The following is a 6,437-nucleotide window of genomic DNA, read 5'->3' on the forward strand; positions in this document are numbered from 1 at the left end:
GCTATCTTGAATAAACATACCGCCAGCCACACATGGTCAAGAGCCAGGTTCCCCAACCCTACCCCTAAATTTCAGGCTCCTTTGTTTTAGACCTTGGTTAGTTTCCATAACTGACCATTTGTGCCTCTTGTTTTTTCTCTTCTTGCACCTTAAATTCCAAGTCATACGTTTTAAATTCACGAGAAATGTGCCTGTGAAAGCCACCTTTACCCAATAAAAGCAGAACCCCAGTTCTGCACACACTCCCTCGTGGAGGCGTGCTTCTCTCTTTCCGAGACCTTGCCTTGTGGCCCTAGATGTGCTGTATAATTCCCAAGACTTGTAAGCAATGAAACCTGTCCTTTCAAAGCTTCTTGATTGCTGAGGGCCTCTTGCAATCCTAACAAGTACCACAAGGGCCGTCCAGCTACAACACTGGTTATCGATGGGCTAAGACTGGCACAAAACAATGAATTATTGAAAAACATATTTAAAGGCATTTGAAGTTGCAAGAAGAAATGAGAGTTGGGAATAGAAGTATTTCATCTCTCCCTTATGTTTCCTATGTGATGTCTTCCACTGGGCTAGGTTTTCAGTGAGCTTCCTGGGACCATCAGCACATTCGGACAGCACCAGTGTTGTGGGTGGGTGACACAGGACTATTTTGGCCTTTGTTTCTAAGTGATTACTTGGACGACTCAGGAAGTTGGGATAACCCTCCTGGGTTCACTTTACTGTGCATTTTATTACATTTTCCAGCTGACTGCATTAGTTGCTGGGAAGCCAATTGTAAAAGGAAGAACTTACCTGGGATGAGTGTCCCACATGCCCTTCAAGTAATTAGGGTCTAAAACCCTCCAGGATGTTTTTTTGTTTTGTTTTGCCTAGTCAGGCACTGAAGTGTTTTCCAGCCTGGCTAAGAGAAGCATGCAAAAGAGGATCTTGGGCCATGGGACCCAGGACAATTTTAAGCAATGAAAAAAGAAAAATGTGTCCAAGGAAAAGCTATAAAACCATCATCATGAAAATAGGACAGGAGACATCAGACCATACCACTGAAGACAACTCAGTATTATGAGACCAAAATGCATAAGGACAAACCACACGAAGGAAATTCAAGAGGAATTAAAATAAACAACATGAATATTAAAGAAACCGAATTTCCAGAAGAGGCAAAACATGAGTAATTTAACAGAAATGGTCTTGTGCAAATGAGCTTGTACCCCAGCACTGTGGTACATAAAAAGAAATCCAGAAATGTTATTACCCGCCCCCTCTTTACTGCTACTCTCTTACAGTAATTACTAGACAAAGCAAAAAAGAAGGGACTGACATTTAAAAATCCCTACTCTGTAGCAAGCAGTTTCCATAACAATATTTCATTGTACCTTCCCAACAGTTTATGAGATATAAATTATTATTGTCATTGCTGAGGGTGGTCAAATGTGTCTAAGGTCACCTGGTGCAGTAGGACAGCCAGGATTAAAACCCAAACATGACTTCAAATTTTATCCATTGATCTTACCATGGTGCTTTCCAGAATAACCTCAGTATAGGACCATCTCTCCTATGACTTGGTGCCACTAAATTGAATCCAAAGACAGTGACAGGGCTGTTCCTATGTAGTAATGTGGTTACACTGGCAGTTATAGAACATCTTTTCTTTTTTCTTAAAATTTTTTTTTTGTTTAAATTGAGAAAAGTATCGTGAGCACTGTAACAACGCTCACGTATCACAGAACTAGCAACTATGAACTATCGTTTTTGATGCAGATCGTTTTTCCCACCAACAGTACAGATCAAGTTGAAGTCTTTTTGTTCCTTTCCCACTCTCCCACTCCCTCATCCAGCTCCATTTATAGAAAAACACTAAGTTTGGTGAGTTACAGATGGCCAGCTGTTTGCTAAAAGCCCTGTTCTCCTTTTCATAGTTCAGAGTTGTCACTGGGAAATCACCGTCTGGCCAGTGACCCCATGTCTTCTATTAAGCTGTGGCCCCATGACTGTTTCTCACCAACGGAATGGTTGAAAGCACTGCCTGCCAAGCTTTGAAGAAGCAGATGTGTTCCCTCTATCTCTTTTCTCCTTTGTTGGCTGTATGCAGAGGACAAGGTCGGAGAAGATGCTAGAGTTTAATTTCTTTTCTTGTTTTTTTGATATTACAGTTGAAAGACTGAAGGAATCTGAATCCCTGAGTCACTTCATGAAGGAGTGAAATGTGGTGGTGAGGAAAATTTACACTGTTATATGAGCAAGAAATAAATTATTAGCTTAAGTGACTGCAATTTTATAATTATTTTGTTATAATTAATCATTTGAATCAATTACCTAATTAATGACTTAGTAATTTCATATTTCATATTTGTAGATATATTGCTCTAACTACTTTAATTCATTCTATTTTATACCTATATTGCCTTAATTACTTTAATCCAATATTTAGTCTTCTGTAGGTATATTACCCTAATTACTTTAGCTATTCCAAGTATTTTTCTAATTAACTTTCTAACTAATTACCTTAATAGTACAGTTTTTATTTTTTGTAGTTACTTATTAATAAGATAGTTTTTAGGGACACCTGGCTGGTTCAGTTGCTATAGCATGCAACTCCTGATCTTGGGGTTGTAAGTTCGAGCTCTGTGTTGGGTATAGAGATTACATAAAAATAAAATCTTGAAAAAAAAGACAAAAAAAGACAAATAGGAACTCCTATTTGTGTCATTTAAAAGTAACTATATATGAAAAATATAATGTTAACATTGACCTGTGAATCCTTTTCCACAGGGGAGAAGGTTTTTGGAATTTTTCCATGTTGATATAGGAATGTATTTAAAATATTATATGTACTCTATTATATATTATATATATCTGACTAAAAATATAGATCACTTTTCTTTACTGCTATATAAAATTGTTTTATGACTATAAGTCATACTATATATTCACTTCTAATGACCATTTAGGTTTCTTTCTCTTTTTCCCTTCTATTTTGCTAGTATACACAATGCTGCAATGAATATCTTTCTTCATTTTCCTTGAGCAGAAATGGGAGAACCACTCTAGGATATGCTTTTACTTAGAATTGCATTGTAATGTTTTATGAGATATTGCCAATTGCTCTACAGCAATGGTTGCTCCAATTTCTATTTCTACAGCAACATAAAGTGTTCCTGTTTCTCTGCCTCCTTGCCACAATGTCAACGTTCTTGAAAATTTGACAATGAGAAATGATATCTTGTTCGAATTTTTATTTTACAAATAGCTGAGCATTTTGTCAGGCTATTCAGGTTTCTTCTTATGATTATCACCCATCCACACCTATTGTTCATTTTCTGTGGCATTTCTTTTTCTAATAGATTTTTGAAGGGTTTCAAAAATAATCTGTATATAAATTTGGTTATCTCTGTCTTTCGTGTCTCTTACTTTCCACTTTGATTATGTGTCTTTGTTGAACTTACATTTTTTTTGATGTAAAATTGATCAAATATGTGTTTTGTCATTTTTGTTTTTGTGTAAGACAATCTTCCTTACCACCAGTATTACAAATTTATGTCTATATTTCCCTCCAATGTTTGAAATCTATATTTCACAGATATTATTTTATCTGGAGTTTATTAAAACAGAGATATAATTTTATTTTTTCCATGTAGAAAATCAACATTCCAAATATCATATATTGAACAGTCTACTTTTCATCTCTGATTTATAATACTATCCTTACCACTTTCTAGCTGGGTGATTTAGGCAAGTTACTTAATGTATCCATAAAATGGAAATAATAATAATAATAACATTAATAATACCCTCCTCAAGAGTTATTGTGAGCAATGAATTAGGTATCTATCATTTGGAGCAGTACCTGGTATATGGTTAGTGCTGTGTATGTATTAGCCATTACTGTTTTATGTCATATCAACAACCCTATTCTTTGGAAGTAAACATTTATCTAAAAGTCTTCAGATAAAAAGCATACAATTTTATGGTCAGTACATAATTTTAGTACATACCATTAGTCCAACTAAGGGCTGGTCCCTTCAAGAGCCAGCCACTTTAAACTTGCCCTACTCATTTGAGATAAAGGAACCACATTTTGACATGGATGATGTACATAAACTACATAACCATCTGTTGTATACAGAAACACTGTAAATATAACTGTTTTGAAGAAATAACAATTGACTAAGTATTCTTTAGCATGAATGAAAATGACAGTGAATGTAATTGCCAAAATGCCCACACTTTCAATTTCAGTAGTGCTAAGAGGTGCCAGCAATTACTTCTGAATCTGACACAGTGAAGAAAATTACAGATGGGACGAGGGAACATAAAGCTTATGACAATATATGGACCATGAGCAATGGAGAAAGTAACAGACGCTAATAAACAGAAAGGAAAGTTAAGATGAAAGTTAAAGAATATAAAACTGGAAGTAGCCAAGGCCCAGAGGTAAATTGCTGTATCTCAGACATTGTAAGAGAAGAGGGAAGATTTGAACCCAGGTCTCTCTGACATCAAAATCTGAGCTCTAACTACTAGATCCCTCTTCTTTATGGAATATAAAAAATACATAAGATGAGGTGTCAGGAGTTTGATTAGAATTCTGCCTGTGTCACTAATAAACCTGTGACCTTGCCTTATTTCTTTTTCACTAAATTTGGAAGAATAATAGCCCCCTTCTATGGTTTCTGGGAGAATTGAGATAATGTTGGTGATGCATCTGACAAATGCAGGTGCCTAATCAATGTACTCCCATCTTGAGAAATTATGTAGTTTGTATGATTAGGAACTAAATTACACCATCCTCAGCTTCTTTGCTGTACAAATTCTTTCTACAGAAAAATTAGACTTATTTACCTCTGTACTTTTATTAAGAATAAAAATTTGCAGCAAAATGAAGGGTAACTTTGTGATTTGGAGACAGAAACAGTGGCCTTATTCTGAGCACATGTAAGCGCACACACATGCATATGTTCCCACACACGTATCTGGTGTCCTAGATCTTGCCCCTCCAACGCAGTCCTAAGGTTCTGTCTCCTTATTAAAACTTTTTCCCAGATTTAAAAACTGCCAATCCCAGGATGATTCAAACTTTAGCAAGTATCAAAGATTCTAGAACGGGTTCTCTGTTCCTCCCTGTTTGTCACATAGTAGCGTCTTCTGGTGCAGTGGCAGCTGCATCTCGGAGACGTGATGGTCAGAGTCAGAGTAAATGGATCTGGCCATATTGGATGCCTGGTCACCAGGGCTGCTTTTAACTCTGGGAACGTAGATATTGTCGCCATCAGTGACCGCTTCATTGACCTCAGCTATATGGTCTACATGTTCCAGTATGATTCAACCCATGGCAAATTCAACAGCACAGTCAAGGCTGACGATTTTCCACTGTCTTCAATGGAAAAACCATCTTCGCTTTCCAAGAGCAAGATCCTGCCAACATCAAATGGGGTGATGCTGGTGCAGAGTATGCTATGGAGTCCACTGGAGTCTTTACCACTATGGAGAAGGCTGGTGTTCACCGGAAGGGTGAGGCCAAGAGGGTCATCATCTCTGCCCTTTCTGCTGATGCCCCCATGTTTGTGATGGGCATGAACTACGAGAGGTATGACAACTCCCTCAAGATTGTCAGCAACTTTTCCTGTACCATCCACTGCTTGGCCCCTCTGGCCAAGGTCATCCATGACAACTTTGGCATTGTGGAGGGACTCATGACCATAGTCTATGCTATCACTGCCACCCAGAAGACCATAGGTGGGCCCTCTGGGAAGCTGTGGTGTGATGGCCAAGAGGCTGCCCACCACATCATCTCTGTTTCTACTGGCCTCGCCAAGGCTATAGGCAAGGTCATCCCTGAGCTGAATGGGAAGCTCACTGTCATGGCCTTCCATGTCCCCACCCACAATGTGTTGGTCATGGATCTGACCTGCCACCTGGAGGAAGCTGCCAAATACAGTAACATCAAGAAGGTGGTGAGAGCAGGCATGGGAAGGTCCCCTCAAGAGCATCCTGGGCTACAGTGAGGACCAGGTTGTGTCCTATGACTTTAACACTCTTCCACCTTTGATGCTGGGGCTGGCATTGCTGTCAGTGACCACTTTGTTTAGCTCATTTCCTGGTACGGCAATGAATTTGGCTACAGCAAATGGGTGGTGGACCTTACCGTCAACACGACCTCCAAGGAATAAAAGCTGCCTGGACCACCAGCCCCAGCGATAGCAAGAGGAAGAGAGAGGCCCTCAGCTACTGGGGAGTTCTTGCCCCAACTCATCCCCCAATATACTGAGAGTCTTTGATCTTTGCATAGTTTCCATCCCAGACCTCCTGAAGAAGGGGAGGGGCTTAGGGAGCCCTCTTGTCACATACAAGCAAAAAAAAAAAAAAAAAAGCCAACACACCAAAGATTCTAGAATGAAAAGAAAATTTCATGACATTATGATATAGTGTTTTGTTTATGGCATAAA

At 38.7% G+C, this 6,437-nt stretch overlaps 1 pseudogene; it reads left to right on the top strand.

The window, feature by feature from the left end:
* Nucleotides 1-5,169: 5,169 nt before the first annotated feature.
* LOC121041084 (glyceraldehyde-3-phosphate dehydrogenase-like) lies at nucleotides 5,170-6,161 on the top strand (annotated as a pseudogene).
* The last annotated feature ends 276 nt before the right edge of the window (nucleotides 6,162-6,437 follow it).

Source organism: Herpailurus yagouaroundi, unplaced genomic scaffold (assembly GCF_014898765.1).
Source record: "Herpailurus yagouaroundi ecotype Mexico unplaced genomic scaffold, PumYag 182, whole genome shotgun sequence".
In the NCBI taxonomy this organism is placed as follows: Eukaryota; Metazoa; Chordata; class Mammalia; order Carnivora; family Felidae; genus Herpailurus; species Herpailurus yagouaroundi.